The sequence below is a fragment of the Myotis myotis genome, unplaced genomic scaffold (genome assembly GCF_014108235.1).
Source record: "Myotis myotis isolate mMyoMyo1 unplaced genomic scaffold, mMyoMyo1.p scaffold_m19_p_23, whole genome shotgun sequence".
NCBI classification, from domain to species: Eukaryota; Metazoa; Chordata; class Mammalia; order Chiroptera; family Vespertilionidae; genus Myotis; species Myotis myotis.
This window is the reverse complement of record NW_023416328.1, coordinates 5,182,330-5,202,124: the sequence shown is the minus strand read 5'-3', so window position 1 is coordinate 5,202,124 and position 19,795 is coordinate 5,182,330. Positions and strand designations below refer to the sequence as shown.

Here is a 19,795-nt window from a genome sequence, read left to right as displayed (position 1 = left end):
CAATCACCTCTCATCACTTCCACGGCCACCACCCTCATCCAAACACCACCTTCTCCAGGCTTCACCTACTGCGAAGCACTGAACCAGGCTCCCTGTTCCCACTCCTGCTTCCTGCACATCCACAGCGAAACTCAAACCTAAATCAGCTCGTCAGTCCTTGATCAAACCCTTTGGCTCGCCCTAACCGGTTTGGCTCAGTGGATAGAGCGTCGGCCTGCAGACTGAAAGGTCCCAGGTTAGATTCCGGTCAAGGGCATGTACCTGGGTTGCGGGCACATTCCCAGTGGGGGGTGTGCAGGAGGCAGCTGGTCGATGTTTCTCTCTCATTGATGTTTCTAACTATCCATCTCCCTTCCTCTCTGTAAAAAATCAATAAAATATATTTTAAAAAAAGCCCTTCAGCTCTTCCTTTGTACCTACCAGCCATTTGACCTGACTCCTTCCTACAGACACTACTGCAGGGGTCCTCAAACTTTTTAAACAGGGGGCCAGTTCACTGTCCCTCAGACCATTGGAGGGCCGGACTATAGTTTAAAAAAAACTATGAACAAATTCCTATGCACACTGCACATATCTTATTTTGAAGTAAAAAACCAAAACGGGAACAAATACAATATTTGTATTTGCATGTGGCCCGCGGGCCGTAGTCTGAGGACCCTTGCCTACGGTATCGCCTGCAGTTCTCTGTCCTCACCCCATCCCAGCCACGTGAGCCTCCCTGGGCAGGCTCCCACCCAAAGCCCTCTGACCGTGTGTTCCTTCTGCTCGGAACATCCAGGGATCTTCAAGCGGCTTGCCTCCTTCACTTCCTTCAGATCTCTGCTCAAATCTGTCTCCTCAGGAACGCTTTGTTTGACCGCCCCAAATTCTGCTAATACTCTTCATATTCTTCCTAGAATTATCACCACCAGACATCACCGAAACTGTTTGTTCGTCTGTTTATGTCCTGCTTCCCTCGCTAGAATTTCAGCTCCTTGATTGATGGCAGCAGCCACCTTTTGTCATTGAATCCCTGTAACCTAGAACAATGCCCAATGTACAGAGGGTACCCAAATCGGTGTTGAATAAATGAACAGCCCTCCATGGAATAAATGTCACAGGCCCATTTTACAAAACAACTGAATTTCAGAGACAAACAACGTATCCAAAGCCACACAGCAAAATGTCACCAAGTGCATCTGAAAGAGCCAATACTCTAGCAACTGACTCAACACCTTTTGCGCCATAAAACGGAACCATACATATATGTGAAGAAACAACAGTGTAAAAAAGCATTTCTGTTTGAAAATATCAGACAACAGTGACCTTTCTTTCTGTTCACTGCTAGACCATTTCATGGCTTTGGCTAATCATATGTATAGTATGTACTATGTATGTACCTCTTCAACTGGAAGAGATCTAGTTTTTGCATAATCCCCATAGCATAAGGGCTAAGCTATAGAGAGCAGACATTTAACAAATGTTTCTTTGATGTTTATACCCCAAAGATGTAAAGAATTCTGTAACGAAACTTTCAGCACCAACACTCTTCCAAGGGACTTTAATTTCCAATCATGATGGAGTAACTGAATCCAGATTTATCCTGCCACACCCCTCCAACAACCAGAAAAAAATGGATAAAATACATGAGGCAACATCTTTTCGACACTGGACAACTGGCAGAACAGGACTGCGATCCCTAATAGAAGGGAACAGATGAGATGAGCCCCACCGTTAGAGCAGCTTTCTCAGCCTGGAGAAGGCGCATCCTGGACCTTGGTACAGTGAGGAGGATCCCATGCAGCACACGGAAGTCTGGTAGGGCTGGGATTCAGACATAAGAGTTGGGAAGACTGAGGAATCTAAAAGCTGCAGGGTACCAGAAAGGAGAGAGTGCCATGAAGGACCCCCAGAAATCAGAGCAGAGGCCTCCTGGAGTCAGACAGTGAAGAGTAAATTATGCATGCATATTGGAAAAAATCTATGAGGGCAGGCAAAGAATGACCCAATGCCCAGCCAGTGTGGCTCAGTGGTTGAGCGTCGACCTATGAACCAGGAGGTCACAGTTCGATTCCCGGTCAGGGCACATGCCCGGGTTGTGGGCTCAGTCCCCAGTGTGGGGCATGCAGATGGCAGCCAATCGATGATTCTATCTCATCATTGATGTTTCTAACTCTCCTGCTCCCTTCCTCTCTGAAATCAATGAAAAATAAATAATTACACACACACACACACACACACACACACACACACATATACATATTTTAACCACACACACAAACAAAACAACATTAAAAACAGGCAGTAAGCCAGATTTGGCCTGTGTCCGTCTGATAGTCTGAGGATATAGTTTATCCTAATGTAGACAAAACTACAGTGGCAGAAAGTAGAATAGTGGCTGCCCGTGGTAAGGTGGGCAATGGGGTGAGGGCTGTGGGAGAAACTGCCTGGACAGTGGCACAAGGGAACTTTCTAGAGTGACAGAAACACTCTCTTGGTTATGCTGTTTCATACATGGATACATTTGAAAAATGAATCAAACTCTATCTACTTATAATGGGTATATAAATACTATCTCAATAAACATGATTTACTTCTCAAAGGTACTCCTTCAAGCTGACAGTACTGATGATGTGAAAAGCATTGCCTTTGGAGTCAGCATAATCGGAGTTCCAATTTTGGGATCATAGTTTAAGAGCTTAGTTTAATGTGACCGCTGCCCAATCACTTTTGGGTCTAGTCCCTCATCCTAAACTGATTCATAATTAAATAAGAAATGTAGGTAAGGCATAAAGTATGACATCTGGCACCGAAGGGGCACACTCCCCTGATTTGAGTAAAGCCATTTGAAAACAACAATAACTTAAGAAAATGAGTAAAGCTGAGACAACTACACTACACTACCTTCCTTTGTACTCTTTTGAAATAGTCTGACATTCTGTGCTCACTGTTTATTGTGGTTTCGCCTGACTTCAAGCACAGCATCCAATGTCAGTTCCTGTGATTTCAGTAACTTGGGCACGTGCAGGAGGCAATCAATGGGTGTGTCTCTCTCATCTCTCTTATCTCTCTCCCTCCCTCATTCCCACTTTCTAAAAATCAATGGAAAAAATAACCCGTGTGAGGATTAACAACCACCACCAAAGTTATCTTGAAGGGGGAAGTGAGTGATTTGTTCATGTCTCTGAATTGTACTAACACTACATTAACCCCCAGTCCAGTTCTATCTTAAGCAAGTTTGAGAAATGCAGTCAAAAATCCTTATCTATCACTTTTCAAAACTAATGTAAAATAAGGAAGAAAAGCCGGAACTGTCCAAATAACTATTACAAATGTTGAAAACAATCAATTTCCTAAACACTATAAATGCATAGAGTTCTACCCAACCAAGCCACTCTGCAGGTTCCACTCAAATCAAGTGATTGAGAAGGTAAAAGCTGTTTCTATTAACATTCAGTTCAGCTACCACCTTAAAAAATTACATTTGATTAAGACTAGATTATCAGAAGGATCCCTCATGACAGAAGTATCTAACTAAACTCCTATACTCAGAAGCATCAGAACTTTTTAAAATACAATTTTTCAAAAATATATTTTATTGATTTTTTTACAGAGAGGAAGGGAGAGGGATAGAGAGTTAGAAACATCGATGAGAGAGAAGCATCGATCAGCTGCCTCCTGCACACTCCCTACTGGGGATGTGTCCACAACCCAGGTACATGCCCTGGATCGGAATCAAACCTGGGACCCTTCAGTCCGCAGGCCGATGCTCTATCCACTGAGCCAAGGCTAAAATACATTTTTAAGTCATACAAAATGTAGCAAAAGTATTAGGCACCTACTTGATGTTAGGCACACGATTTCACTTATCCCTAAAAAATACTGAAAGCATGCCAGTACACCTTCCACAGTAGGAAACCCAAGCTTCAAAGAATGTCTTCTTCTCCACTGTGCTACCTCCCCATTTCACAACAGGGAAGTAGGCAGAGTGTGAATAAATTAATCGTTGCACCAAAAAAAAAGGGAGTACATTTCTAAATCAGAGCTACTTTTGGAAATACACAGTGCACTATTTAAGCCTCACTTCTTTTCAAGAATTGACAGATTAAAAAGAAAAATTAGAAACTCTTTTAAAGTAAACTAAATTCCTATCGTGGCTGGTTGCTCAATGGTTAGAGCCTCAGCCGGAGGACAAAGGGACTCAGGTTTGATTCCTGGTCCAGGACACGTACTTCAGTTGCAGGCTCAATCCCGTTAGGGAGCGTGTGGGAGGAAACCATCATGGATGTGCCTCTCTCATATCTCTCTCTCTCTCTTTCTCTCTCTCTCTCTCTCCCCTCCACTCCCTCCCTCTCTCCCCCACCCCACTTACTCTGAAAAAGTCAATGGAAAAAAAATATCCTTGGGTGAAGATTTAAAAATAAGTAAATTCCATCAGAGATCTGGAAGTGAACTGTCACTCTGGACAAGTCCCCAGAGTTAGTGGTTCTATGGGCCCAACCACCACTGAATACAAAGCACTTCAGCCAATTCAAACACATACCGAACACCTGCACTTGCTTTAAGACGCCTTCCTGGCAAAGAGGGTATAAAGTGAATTCAGGCGCATCCCAAGCCCCCAGGAGTCAAGCTAGGGGAGGAGTCCATCTACGCTACGTATACATAGCTAGCAGCAGTCAGGCCAATAAATGATGTGTGAGGAACCCTAAAACAAAAGTCCGTCCAACAGGCTCTCACAGCTGAGAAGGAAAGCAACTGGCCTGCTCGTCACATTATGTTGTAATCGTGTTTGTTTGCATTTTGTTCCTCCCTGACAACCTCCTGCCCCACAATCCCCCCGACACATGCACGCACTCCAAACCTACACCTTGTCGTGGTTTATTGTTGTAGTTTAAAAGTACAAGGCTTATTTTTTGCTTATATGCATTGTACTTGATATAAGCATTCAAGAAAAAAAGCACAACGCTGCCGCACCATGAGGGCATTTTTCTTCAGCCTCGTCGGGTGAAGAAAGTTGATTTCTTACAGCAAAATGAGGCAAACCACCCAGAAAAACCCAGAACACTTCTCTAAGTTACTCGCTTGGCATGAGAAATCAATCAAAGCAAATTGACAGCGCACACAACTATTTCTCCAAGATTTTCTTTTTAACTTAGCAGATGGCAAAGGGGTGCCACAACTGATATGAACAACATCCTGGTCATTCTGTCTCACTAAGAATTTGAACATTTAAACCAGTTCCAACTAGAGGATTTAAACAGATTACCGCATGATAAGCTAAATGAACCAAATCCAGTGGAATCATGCACTCAAAATTTGACAGCAAGGCCAGGACTTAAAGCAGTCTGCAAATCCCTAAGAGACCAGGAAGGAATACACAAGAACTGCAATAGTGACTTATCTCAACCAACCAAAAACCATCTTTCCAAAACAGCAGCATCTGTCCTGATCTGGACAACCCCATGTTTTAGAGAAATGGAGTAAGCTGCTGCTTCTGAAAATAAAGGGGAATTAGAAAAAAAAAAAAAAAGAGGGGGGCACACATTGCTTTTCCTTTAGTTCTTTATGCCTGAGGCAATAAACTCTCAAAGTAACTTCACTGAGTGTAAAAGCTGAGAATGAACCCCGGGAATACAATCCAGCTTTCACTGTGAATCCTAACCTCACAGTAAGGTAAATGTGATGGAATCATTTTGCTCTAGGAACTACTTACTTAAAAACAAACAAACAAACAAAAAACACAAAAACTAAAAAACAAACAGCCCTAGCCAGTTTGGCTCAGTGGATAGAGAGCATCAGCCTGCGGACAGAAGGGTCCCGGGTTCCATTCCGGTCAAGGGCACATGCCCGGGTTGTGGCCTCCATCCCCAGTAGGGGGCGTGCAGGAGGCAGCCGATCCATGATTCCCTCTCATCATTGATGTTTCTATCTCTCCATTCCTCTCTGAAACCAATAAAAATATATTTTAAACACATACACACAACAAATCTGTTTCTCTTCTTTTATAAAAATATTTTGAGGGTTTCCCCCAAACTTTTAAAACTCTTCACATACTGATTGGTTGGCCTCGGGAAGAAAAAGTGTCCGAAATCCATGTTTACAAATAATAAAAGTTCTGGTTGGTCCCAAGGGAAGGCTGCACTGGAAGTCGTACCGAGTTGAGCCGAAGGCACTGCCCGGTCCCGGCGCGGGTCCCCTCCCGCGCCCGGCTCCGACCCGCACGGGTCCCCGGCCGCGCCCCCCGGGAGCAGGCGCCCAAAGCGCCCCCCGAAGGCGCGCGCGGCCCGGCGTGTTTACCGTCCGCGTCCGCCCCGCGGAACAGCTCCCTCGCGTCCCGGGCACTTGGGAGCGGGCTCGGTCGGCCGAGAGGGACCCACGGGGCAGCCGAGGTTCCCCGCCCCATTCGGAGCCCACGGGGGAAGCCCGGGGCTAGGGGTCCGGGCCTCAGAGGATGAAGGGGCAGCCATCGCGCGGAAGGCGGCCGCGCCCCCCACCCCGGGAGCTGGGCCGCCCCGAGGTTGGGCTGCGACCCGAGCAGACAATGCGGGAGGTCGGACGCGGAGGGGGGCGGGGGCCGCGGAGCCGGGAGGGGGGCGCTCCGCCGCCGCCCATTCATCCCCGCCCGCGCGCCCCCTCCCCGTCCCCGCGGCCCTGCTCCCCTCCCCCTCCCGAGCCCAACAGCAGCCGCAGGGGAGGGGCCCGCGCTCCGGGCCGACCCCTCCTCAAATCACAAAACTTCCCCCAACTCCAACTAAGTTGCGCTCTCACCGTGCGGCACCGGGGGCTCCCCCACGGACCGAGTCGGGGCAGCTCGGCACCTTGGCCGCGGAGAGAAACAATGGGCGGCCGCTCCCCCGACGGACGGCTGGAGGCGGCGGCGGCGGCGGAGGCGCGGAGCGAGAAAGGCGCTCTCGGCGGAGAGTCTCCGCGGCTGCTTGGTCCGCGCTGGCCCTGCGCACAGCCCCAGCCCGCCGGCGCATGCGCTCCCAGGCGCTCCGAGCGGGGCGGGCTATCCCGGGAGGGCAGGGAGGCCTCTGGGGAGCCAAGGGTTGAGAGCTGGGATTGCATAGCAAGGCTGTCCGTCAAGCTCCATAGGACCAATAGGAAGACGCCTGGGCGGTGCGCTCAGGTTGCTAAGGAAAGCTGAAGTTGCAAACCGCTGCCGCGCCGCGCCGAAGTCATCGGAGTGGGGTGGCTGCTGGATGCTGCTCAGGAAAATGCCCACCCACCCTCTCCTCTCCGTCGTAACTCCGGAAACCGCACTTCCTCTGGGTGCTGGTGCTTACCTGAGCTGTGGCACTCCCCACACATACTGAAATGATTTACTTTTCTATTTCCCTCCACTTAAAATCAGGAGGGGTTTAGTCTTCTCTGTGTCCAGTGCCTAGGAGAGTTATTGCTAGGTATTCAACAAGTGTTTTGGATGGATGGGTGGGTGGGTGGGTGGGTGGGTGGGTGGATGGATGGATGGATGATGGATGGATGGATGGCTGATGATGGATGGATAGGGTATATGGCCGCATCAGGATTGTGACAGTGTGTTCCAGGAACTTTGAACTACTCAGTGAGACAAAATCATAGTCTCTGAGTTGCAAAGGACCTCAGAAATCATGTGGTGGGCATTTGATAAACAAAATGTGGTCTGTTGGTGCAGGAAGAAACTTACTCGTTGTTGTTTTTTAACATATTTTATTTATTTTTTACAGAGAGGAAGGGAGAGGGATAGTTAGAAACATCGATGACAGAGAAACATGGATCAGCTACCTCCTGCATGCCCCCCCTACTAGGGATCCAGCTGGCAACCAGGGCATGTGCCCTGGATCAGAATTGAAGCCGGGACCCTTCAGTCAGCAGGCCGAAGCTCCACTGAGCCAAACCAGCTAGGGGGGAACTTACTGTTTTTATAGTTGTGTGTTTACTTTAATGCAGATGGGAAATGGGCAGGGGAAATGTCTGTCACATCACACCATCATTTCATTGACCTCATTTCTTAGATCAAATAGGAAGTTATAAAAAGTGAGTCTACTTAAGGAAAAATATTTTTTAAAAAGTGATTGAACGTCGACCTGTGTGGGGCATGCAGGAGACAGCCCATCCATGATTCTCTCTCATCATTGATGTTTCTATCTCTCCCTCTCCCTTCCTCTCTGAAATCAATAAAAATCTATTTTTTAAAGAATTTATCCTTGCCCTAACCGGTTTGGCTCAGTGGATAGAGCGTCGGCCCGCGGACTGAAGGGTCCCAGGTTCGATTCCGGGCAAGGGCATGTACCTTGGTTGCGGGCACATCCCCAGTGGGGGGTGTGCAGGAGGCAGCTGATCGATGTTTCTCTCTCATCGATGTTTCTAACTCTCTAGCCCTCTCCCTTCCTCTCTGTAAAAAGTCAATAAAATATATTTTTTTAAAAAAATTTATCCTTACTGTTGAAAATATTATAGATGTCTCTTTTTTTTTACATTGACTCCCTCCACCCTGGGTGGGTATAACCCTCCCTTTCCCCCCAGGCCTTCACCACACTTTTTTCTGTGCCCATTGGTTCTTTGGTTAATCTCTCCCCACCTACCCACCCACGCCAGCCCGCCTAATCTCTTTTGTAAAGCATTAGAACAAATTTTTCCCAGGGCTCTTCTGTCACAGCAGTGGACATTTTATTGCTTTTAAGATACAAACAGTACCCTGGCTTTGCTTTGAGGGAATTTCTACTTGTAGCCCCTGGCCTGGGGTGCAGCCAAATCCACCAAGACCTCAGTTCCAATTTCATGGCTTCAGCGCATGATCACACCTGAGGCAACCAATTGTCTTATCTACAGGCAACAATGATTAGGTCAGGGTTGGGCATCTGACCTCAAACAGCTCAGTCAGGGGCAACAGGAGTCCCTTCTACTCTGTTGAAACTATCAAGGTAGCTGACTTCTTTTCAACTGGAACGGGGAAGGCTGTGCTTCTCGGCCATCTTGCTACCATGAGCAAAGAATCTCTTCGAATGGAGCCAACACCGTGGAAAGGTTGAGAGAGAAAGAAAAACAATGTTTGGTGACATTGATTGAACTGCTGAATTGAAGAACACATAGACTTTGCCACCGTGTAAGCGAATCAAGCCAGAGTGGAAGTGTCTGTCACTTGTATCCACAAGGGTTCTAATTGACACACACCCCATGAGCTGATGATGCCTGCCCAGCTTCTCAATTCAATTAGCAAACAGCTATTGAGAGTTTACTGCGTTCCTTAGGGTTGGTCCTGGCATTAGAGACAAAGAGCAAGGTACAGTAGGTCTTGGAGGACAATCCATCCGGTGAAGAAGAGTGGGGTCGTGTAGGAGACTGGGGTGTGCATGGGCACCCGTGGCAGAGGACCTTCCCAGAACAAGGAAGAGCAAATGCAGAGATGGGCTATATCAGAGACACAACACACAAGAGAAACTGGAGAGGAACAGGTAGCAGGTACAACTGAGAGGAAGCAAGGCAAAGCCAGGTTTCGCTGCCTTGCTAAGGAGTACAATGTTCATTCTGAAAGGCCAAGAGGAGCCCTCAAAAGGCTTAAGCAGTCTGTTGGGAACAGATGTTCAGCTGAGATCACCCTAGCATTGTGTACTGCGGTGGGATGTAAGTGGGGGGTGAGGGTGAGGGTGCAGACAGAGGAATAGCTATGAGAAACCTAGCACCAAGTAGGAGCTACATTGTCACTTGTTGAGTGGCAGAGGGAAACTCTTTCTCAATGTCAAGCTCAATGCTGTCCAATAGAAGTATATGGTAAATAAACATGATTTAAAACTTTCTTGTAAACGCCTGGCCAGTGTGCCTAAGTGGTTAGAGCGTCAGTCAGCGCACCAAGGGTCTCAGGTCTGATTCCCAGTCAAGGGCATGTACCTAGGTTGCAGGTTCAGTCCCTGGCCATTCGGGATGTGTGCGTGCATGCGTGTGGGAGGCAACCAATCAATGTGACACATCGATGTTTCTCTCTCCCCCTCCAAAAGATGTGGCAGCTACCTAGCCTCCTGCCCTCATGTGGTTCCCCAGCCTTTAATTAATATATGCCAGATGTACCACCTAGTGATAGAACACTGTTTAATTTCTGAAACCCTTGCTCTTCTCCATGATGATCCTTTGCAGGAATAAGTTTGCTTAAAGGCTGCTCATGGGATCAAATTAAGCTTCTAAAGTCATTATATTTCCAGTGGTGGAAGAGTGAGGGGCTGCTGGGTTGATGGAAGGAAGGGAATCACAAAAGCCTCAGGATTAAGGAACCACCCTGACCTCGAAAATATTGCCATATTTCTTAGTCGGGAGTCAAGGGGATTTAATTTTAGGATGCAAGAGAGTCCAGAGATTTCCTTCCAGTAACTGCAAAAAGACAAAAACCAATACATCAGTCACTTTTGGGGGTAGCGTTAATTTTTTTAGGTTTGGTTTGTGTTTACTTTAAGCGTAGGTTCTAGTGGAGAAGATGGGGGCTGTGATTCTGATTCCAGAGAGGTTTATGGGCTGGCTCGAGAACTGCACATTTCATCTGATTGCTTTTCTCTTTATGCCCAGCCTTTTCCAGTTTATTCAGCTGCTCTCATAATTATCCCCAATTATTTATAATAGTAGGTTTCTGAAGCTAGAGTTAGAGAAACACCATGTTTTTTGGGCCCTAAACACTATTTAATGGAAATGACTCCAACAACTCATGTGAGCCCCAAACTCAGGTTTTCTTGGGCAGATTTTTAAAACCTTTTGGTTTCATCTCTAATGTAATATTTTCCCCAAAAAGTAATGGAGTTTGCAATAGTAAAGAACAGAAGTCCGTATGTGCACATAACGGTTTCCAAAAACTACAGTTTCATCACAGCTTAAAATAGCGTTTTGGTTTTTTTCAATGAACATAGCACTTGTGATTTTTTTTTTTTGGGAGGGAGCGGGAATTGGGGGGTCTTACAATATATAAATTCCCAGATACCAAAGTGCTTCAGGAAAGAGCCGGTCAATTAAAACATAATTGAGTGAGACTCTTGGGGTTTTTTTTCCTACCTTTTATTATCCAATGTACAATTCACATGCAAACTTCACCATTTGTCCCAGTAAGGATCTTTAGAACTATGACTACTTTTCCCCTAGAGCAGCGGTTCTCAACCTGTGGGTAGAGAACCCTTTTTTGGGGGTTGAACGACCCTTTCACAGGGGTCACCTAAGACCATCGGAAAACACATATGTAATTACATATTGTTTTTGTGATGAATCACTATGCTTTCATGATGTTCAATTTGTAACAATAAAATTGGGGGTCACCACAACATGAGGAACTGTATGAAAGGGTCGCGGCATTAGGAAGGTTGAGAACCACCCTAGAGGATGTTAATAAGGCTCATGCATTGCATTGATTGGTTGCCTCCTGCACAAGCTCTAACCAGGGCCTGGGGCCGGGGAGGAGCCTGCAACCAAGGCCCAGGTAAGAAATGCTTTCTATCACTGTGCATAGTATCCTTATATATTAAGGCTCTGAGAAGTACTGCTTTGTTTCATTCCATACTTCTCAAACTTTTTTGATCATGAAACCAGTTTCTCGGAAAGCACATTAGTATCTCACTGCGGAAAACGGAAGCACCGTGGCCAGAAGCAGGTGGGAGGATGCTGGGGAGGCAGAATCTGCAGATGCTCATCTCCACCACCCTCCCTCGCAAGTTCATTCTTTTTCCTATGTTCCGTCCCTCAATCAAGGTTACCGCCTGCGCTGAAACCTGTAAGTCACCGCTGGCATGTTCCTAGGCCTTGCCCCGAACATCCAGACGGATGCCAGGGCTTTGACTCTCTAGCTTCACATGGCACAACATGCCCGCTGGCTTCTTCTTGCCTGCCCTTGTTGATACCTTACCTCTACCCAGAACATCCTCCCATTGCCCCTCTTCCTGGCTAATTGGGCAACTCCTAAAAGCCAGCTCAAGAACACCACCGCCATGAAGCTCCCAGCCTGGGAGGAGGAGTCAGGCTAGTCATCAACTTCTAGGAAGATAGTTCTGGGTCTCACTTTTTTTTTCCACACCCAAGGATATTTTTTCCACTGATTTTTTACAGAGAGTGGAGGAAATGTGGGGAATCGGGAGGAGGGAGAGGGAGAGAGAGAGAGAGAGAGAGAGAGATCAGAAACATCGACTGGTTGCCTCCCACATGCACCCAGACCAGGGCCAGGGACCAAGCATGCAACCCTGCAACCGAGGTACATGCCCTTGACCTGAATGGAACCTGGGACCCTTCAGTCTGAGGACTGACAACTAGCCACTGAGCCAAATCGGCCAGGGCCTGGGTCTCGCTTTTATTTGAGAGTTGCTCTCACAGTCAAATATAAACCTTGGAAGATGCAGGTAAAAGCTGGCCCTGCACCTCGTCCTCCCTCCCCTCCAGCCACACAGTCATGTCCCCTCACACAAAGCAAGTGCTTTGAAAATGCCAAAATTGCCTAAGTCCGAAATGTAGAAACCTATTCGTCCACAACTCAGGCATCAAGACACGTTTTTAAAATTTCACATCTGTGCCTCTCCATTGGTGAAACTTCACCGAAGCTTATGAAAGAACTATTTAATTTTGTTTGCTTTCCCCCTTCTGGCTTCAGTTTGATGGTTCGCTGTCAGTTTGATTAGCTCTGTTCATGCACTTAAATCTTGACCTGCAGACCCCAGTGGGTGTATAATTCCCGGCTGAGCTGTGACCCGAGCCGCACACGGAAAGGCCTTGGCCTCAGCATACATTAGGAACAAAGCGTGCGACACAAGACACTTGCACTGGGGTAATTTTAGCTGGTCTCTTACAGTGGCTAGCTGCAGGTCTATTTGCAAATCTGCTTTACCTCTCTTCGTTTTTCTCTCTGGATCTTCGTCTCTCTCTTTTCATTTTAAGTACAACACACTCCCTCCTGGTTTTCTATAAGTATTCAGTGACAGAAAGACAGCAGCTGTATAAATCACTCTCTCTCTCTCTCTCTCTCTCTCTCTCTCTCTCTCTCTCTCTCTCACACACACACACACACACACACACACACACACACACACACACACACTCTCACACACTCACAGGAGACTGATTTGAAAAGTAAGCCCAGGCCTGTCTCCCTTCTGCAGGGTTGCCAAGTCAGAGAGGAGCCTTCAAAATAGCTTTTGTGTGGGGACCTTGGCTTGTCTGTGCTGACAGTTACACATTCCAACTTGTCATTTGTCTCGGACTTACTTTCCCAAATGCTCCCAGCGAGCTATGCCACTTATCACCTGCTTAGTATGTGACACTTTATCTGCCAAGACAAATGACACGTTCGAAAAGCCTTCTGGTGAGCGAGGGCAATACAGGATTGCAACACACAAAGTTTGGGCATTTTCTTTTAATCCGCTTTTCAAGTCTGCTTTCCAGATCTTGCCTGTTGCTGGGGTTAGTGGGATTTTTATTATAGGCGGGCGTGCTGTACTTAGGTTAGAGACAGAGCCTCAGGTAAATGGATCTTTTTTTCTTTTTTTGGTTAATCCTCACCCAAGGACATTTCTCCATTGAATTTTAGAGACAGTGGAAGGGCGGGGGAGAGACAGAGAGTCTCTTGAAGTGAGAGAGACACATTGATTGGTTGCCTCCCACAAGCCCTAACCCGGGGCAGGGATTGAGCCTGCAACCAAGGTCCATGCCCTTGATGGGAATTGAACCCTGGACCTTTCTGTCAGTGGGCCAACACTCTATCCACCGAGCCAAACCGGCTGGAGCCAGATGAATGGCTCTTGATTGGTAGCACAAACTGCCCTTGAAACTCCAAAACCCTGACAGTAAATTTGATCAAAAGAAGTGTCAGTGATTAAAAACAAATGTTTTGGAGCTACCAAAAACTGAGGTCATCAGATGTTCAGGGCACTTCTGTGGACTTTCCACAATTGTAATATCTTTTTAATTAAATGAACGACATGCTTTTGAAAGTGAGAGGCTGGCAGCTTCGGTCAGGGCCAGAAATAGAAGGCAAGCGCTGGGGCGCCTTCACAGCGAGACTTTATAGTCCTGAACTGCTTCTGCTAAGAAATTTCAGGGCTGGGTTACAGCCCTCATGCTCGCTCATGCCCAAGAGGCCTCTGGGAATCAGTGTTTCAGAGGGAAAATCACCCTCTCCACATTAGGTAAAAATCTCCAACCTCCCGTGTGCATTGTGACAACCGTAGATTTGGCTCTCCAGTGAAAAGAGAGCCAAATGATTGAGTTATAGCGTCAATATTTCTATTCAGCCCTAGCTGGTTAGCTCAGTGTTAGAGTGTCAGCTTGTGGACTGAAGGGTCACAGGCTCAATTCCGGTCAAGGGCACACATACCTCGGTTGCAGGTTGGATCCCCAGCTCTGGTCAGGGTACACACAGGAGGCAATCGATGGATGTATCTCTCCCATATCCATGTTTCTCTCTCTGTCTCTCTCTCTCTCCCTTCTGCTCTCTCTAAAAAAATCAATGAAAAAAATATCCTCCCGTGAGGATTGACAACAACAATTCTATTCAGTTCCAATCTCCCCCACCCCCAACAAACAAAACCTAAATCCCATCCAACATGAGGTCTTTAACAATTTTAATTTTTGAAGGAGTAACTTTCTCTTTTCTATGGCAGGTGGGTTAGGTAGTGTCTTGAGTACGTATAAACAAGTCCATCTGCCGACGTATATTTTCATGGCAATTTTAAAAGAGCAAATCTGATCATGTTACCCTCCTACTGAGACTGCTTCAAAGACCCAGTACATTTCATGTTAGAGCCCCAATTGCATAGTTTAGTTCCCTCTGACCTCTGAGCAACCTCTACTCTGGTTCCCTCGCCTCAACAGTCCCTCTGGTCCTGCTGGTTCAAACCAATGGTGACTTTACACTCTGGGCCTGTCCATGGGCTGAGCCCATCCCCATCTTCCCTCTTTGCTTGGTCTACTCCTGTTTGCCTTCAGACTCTCAATGCCTCCACTTCCCATCATGCCTCACTTCCCAGCACACACACCCCTTGGCAATTTCCCAGGCATCCCATTTAGATACTCTTCCTGGGACATGCACAGCACTCTATTTTGCCCTTATAGATCTTACAACAATAGTCCTAATAATCTATTTCCCTCTCTAAGCTGAGACCTACAACACAGTGATTTATTCCCCAGCTCCTGGTTCAGCCCCTAACACAGAAAGCGTGTTATCCTTTTTATCACATAAAAGAAGAATGGAATTACCCATCCTGTATCTGGAGTCCTATGTTAGGAAGAAGAGAAAGTGCTCTGGCTCTCAGAAGAACTTCGTAATAGAGAAAGAAGTACAGGTCAGTCCAGGAAATTGGGTGTGCCAAATATAAGTAACTATGAGCCAGGCACTGTCCTGCACACTTTATTTTTAAAAATATATATATACTTTTTTATTTCAGAGAGGAAGGGAGAGGGAGAGAGAGAGAGAAACATCAATGATGAGAGAGAATCATTGATCAGCTGCCTCCTTCACGCCCCACTCTGAGGATCAAGCCTGAAACCTGGGCATGTGCCCTGACTGGGAATCGAACCATGACCTCCTGGTTCATAGGTCAACACTCAACCACTGAGCCACGCTGGCCAGGCGGAAATACATATTTTTTTCTTTTTTTTTTCCTTTGGTGTCACAAGTGGGATTCAAACCCCACGTAGAAAATACCTATCACTGAGACCTACAGAAGCCTAGGTCTGTCTGTAGTATAAGGTAATCCTGACATCCTCTGACCTTCCCGCCCAGAATTTACTCACAAAATTCAGATTCAGACATGCTAAACCTGGACCAAGGACAAGCTTGTGACAAACCTTCATTTTGCTTACGTCTCTACAAACCCATGTCATTGGTTTTAATATAGGCTGCTGTCATTGTAATGACATTTTATTTTTGGCTAGATCATATTGGCAGATAGTATACAATAATATAAATAAACCTACGCTTCATTTTGGATGATTATACACACTTTCATGGAGGGACTGGGTGCAGTGAAGAGCAGTTAGGTAGACACACTTTTACCTGCGTGACTGTAGGACTCTCTCCTGCCATAGAGACACCAATAATGTTTAGTCAGCAACCACAGTTACTGTGACCTGGCCAGCTCATCCCTCCCAGGCTCAGGAGAATGGCCCTTTCTGTCCAGGGCAGTCCAGGCCAGTCCTCTGGAGTTTGTGAAACCAGCTGTACCTTGGCAAGCCCTGGCCTAGGATTAACTTGGCCCACGGTTATTCAGAGATTTCTCTGACTCACACAACTTTGGGGCCCACTCTGAGCACCAAGCCCCAGCCCTGCCCTCTTTGCTTTTTCTCTGTGCTGATTCACACTGGGTTGGGATTTTATTGTCAGAGGTCATAATTGTGCATGGGTGGAACTTGGATTTTAAAGATGACAGGAGGCCAAGTCTAGGGCTCTGCTAGCTTTCTTATTTGCTGTGTCATTTTTTAAGATAGATTTTAAACTTTATTTAAATATATTTTTATTGATTTCAGAGAGAGAGAGGAAGGGAGAGGGATAGATAGAAACATCCATGATGAGAGAGAGAATCATGGATCAGCTGCCTCCTGCACGTCCCACACTGGGGATTGAGCCCTCGACCCGGGATGTGCCCTAACCAGGAATAGAACCATGACCTCCCGGTTCATAGGTCAATTCTCAACCACTGAGTTGCGCTGGCGGGGTTGAACTGTTCCTTTTTCAAAAAACATAGATCCCATCCAAAAAATTGCTGATATCCTTGTTTTTATTTTATTTTTTTTGTGAAACCTCTTCTGAGGCTATTTTTTCCATTGCTTTCAGAGAGAGTAGAAGGGAGGGAGAGACGAGGAGAGAGAAACATCAATGTGAGAGACATGGAGACTGAGTTCGACACTGATGTGATTCAAGTCCCTCCATAGGCACCTCTAGGGCCCTTCACAATAATTGTGTCCCTTCAGAGTGATGCCCACATTTGCTGGAATGTCGACAGTCTGATTGCTGGGAATGGTCTTCAGCCTCACAGTAGATGTGGCACCCCCCCCCCCGCCCCCAAAAAAGCCACTTATTTATTTATTTATTTATTTTTAAAACCCTCATTTCAGGAATGAGGATTTTTTCCCCCATTGATTTTTAGAGAAAGTGGAGGGGGTGGGGAGGAGAAACATTGATGCCAGAGAGACACACAGATTGGTTGTTTCCTGCTCAAGTCCTGACCAGGGACCGGGGATCGAACCTGCAAACAAGGTACATGCCCTTGACTGGAAATCGAGCCCATGACCCTTTGGTCTTCAGGTCGGCGCTCTAACCACTGAGCAAACAGGCAGGGCCACTTTTTTTTTTAATTGGCAGCAGTCAGTGAAGTGTGAGGGTGTGTCGGCCTGGGTGAAAGACTTGTGGAGATCTGGGTGGACACTGTCCTTCCAACTAGCCATGGGCCCCAGGAGAATGGCACAGTATCACTGCAACAGCGGGTCCTGCTTCCTGAGCTCCCCAGACGTGGGACCTGAGAAAAGTGACTGTAAACCTTCCTGGGGAGTGGCAGGGGGAGGAACAGGCTTGCTCAGGGAAAGCCTGCTTCTCAAGGTAGGCCCAGGACCATTTCCAAGGCCAACTTACGAGTCGATAAGAAGCTGTGGCCGCTGCTGCTGCTTCTGCCGTCTTTGTTGCACAAGCAGGACGTAGAACTATTCAAATTCCAGTGATCGAGCCAACTGTGCAAATTCCTGACAGGCAAATTGAGGCCCATTATCTGTAATTACAGTGGCCTGAATTCCATACCAGAGAGACCCTGTTTTCTAGCCGGCAGTCATCGCAGCTGCTGCTCCGGGGCCAGATGCACACAGGGACAGTCCCAAGAATGGAGATGAGCCGCACTCACAGGGTGTTCCTGGCAGCCGCTGTCAAGAAACCCAAATCTGGCCTGACCAGCGTGGCTCCGTGGTTACGCGTTGACCCATGAACCAGGAGGTCACCTGTTCGCTTTCTCATCAGGGCACATGCCTGGGTTGCGGGGTTGATCCCCAGTAGGGGGAGTGCAGGAGACAACCGATCAATGATGCTCTCATCATTGTCTCTCTCGTTCTCCCTTCCTCTCTGAAATCAATACACACCTTTTTTTATTTTTTTAAAAAAGGAAAGAAAATACACTGATGGGGAAAGTCCTTACAGAAGAGACAGTTAAGCAAAGGCATGAAAGAGCTTAAGTTTTATCTGTCATTAACTCTGAGGCTGGCCCCAAAGGCTCCAGGGAAAGTGACCTTTTTTTTCCCTTTGTCTTCTATTTTATTTTATTTTTTTATTGTCTAAAGTTTTACATATTTCTCCTTTTCCCCCAATTGACGCCCCCCTTCTCCCCGCCAGCCATTTCCACCCCGGGCAAGCCCCCACCGCCCTAGTGTCTGTATCCATTGGAAAGTGACTTTCTTTTGTCAGGATGTTTTCTCTTGCAAGTGACACAACTATAGACTCAAACTGACTTAAGTAAAAAGTGGGAACTTATTACATCAGGGAATTGAAAAGTATAGGCCAGGCTGGATTCAGGGATCAAACAATGCTATTAGGATACTAGCTTCTTCATTTGATATCTGTCTTATTCCATTTGGGCTGCTGTAGCAAAAATAGCATAGACATGGGAGCTTAAGAAGCAACCATTTAGCCCTAGCCGGTTTGGCTCAGTGGATAGAGCATCAGCCCACAGACTGAAGGGTTGCAGGTTAGATTCCAGTCAAGGGCATATACATGGGTTGCAGGCTAGGTTGGTTGGAGCACCTGCTGGATGCAACGTTTCTCTCTCTTTGTCTCGCCTCTCTTCCACTCTCTCCTTTTATAAGGGCACTAAATTCCATTGATGAGGGATCCATCCTTATGTCCTAATCATCTCCCAAAGGCCCTACCAACGAATACCATCACACTGGGGTTAGGGTTACAACATATGAATTTGGAGACACAAACATCAGTCCATAGCCGTCTCTCTGCTTTCCTCTGTGGTGAGTTTATTTTCTAGCTTCACACATAGGTAAAAAGACTGCTGACAACTCTAGGCCAGCATCCTGCCAGACTCAAACACAGAAGGAAAGACGGTGCCTCCCTACCTACAGTCCAAGCAAAAGTCTCACTGCATCTCATTAGATTGCATGCTCATCTGGACACATTGCTGTGTTCAGGAAGGGAACACTTGGCTCTGATAGGCTGTATCTGAGGAGAGTCAACCTATCACTAGCAGAGGAGGGCGGGGCCCACGGAAACTAGGGGTGTTGCTAAAAGGGAAGGTATGACTGCAGAATGGAGAAAGCAATGAGTTTCCATTATCTCTCTTCTCTAAAAGCATATTTTTTAAAAAAATTCATTGTGTGCAAGGTTGATTCAGTGTGCCCCATGCCCAAAGGATGGCTCAGCATAGATTTCTCCCTAAGAGATGGTCTGCAGAGAGTTTAAGCTTGTTCAGTGGGACTGGTGGTTTTGAGAGTCTCCTGTCACCTTACAGAATGTGCGAGCAGCATGTTCATGGGCAATCAGCCCCTGGAAGATGCGTAGTTTTGGCCTGTGACCTCTTGTGTTTCCTCTGTGGGCTCCAGTGAGCCACAACGTAAGTACCTGACATCACCAATGTCAAAAGTTCATGGCTTTTAGAGTCTTGTTCCATTCATGCCAACATATCACCTGCTGGGCCTGACCACATGCTAAGGCCACAGTCCTGAATTCTAAACACGGAGCCTACTGCTTCAGTAGACTGGCACTATTTTTCTAGAAAGTTCCATGCTTGTGCTTTGGTATTAGATGATCCGGGAGCTGAATCCTGACCGCACCACGTACTTGCTGTGCAATCCTAAGCAAGTCATGTTGTAACCGGACAATCCATGGGTCCATGCTGCCTGT

At 46.8% G+C, this 19,795-nt stretch overlaps 1 protein-coding gene across 1 annotated transcript in view; it reads right to left on the bottom strand.

Annotated features, from left to right (window-relative positions):
* Positions 1-6,869, bottom strand: part of AKAP13 (A-kinase anchoring protein 13) — a 186,241-nt gene extending 179,372 nt beyond the window's left edge. The window contains exon 1 of the mRNA XM_036355844.1: positions 6,748-6,869. The gene's annotated coding sequence lies outside the window, so the exon portion shown is untranslated. The remainder of the gene's footprint in view (positions 1-6,747) is intronic.
* Positions 6,870-19,795: the final 12,926 nt, after the last annotated feature.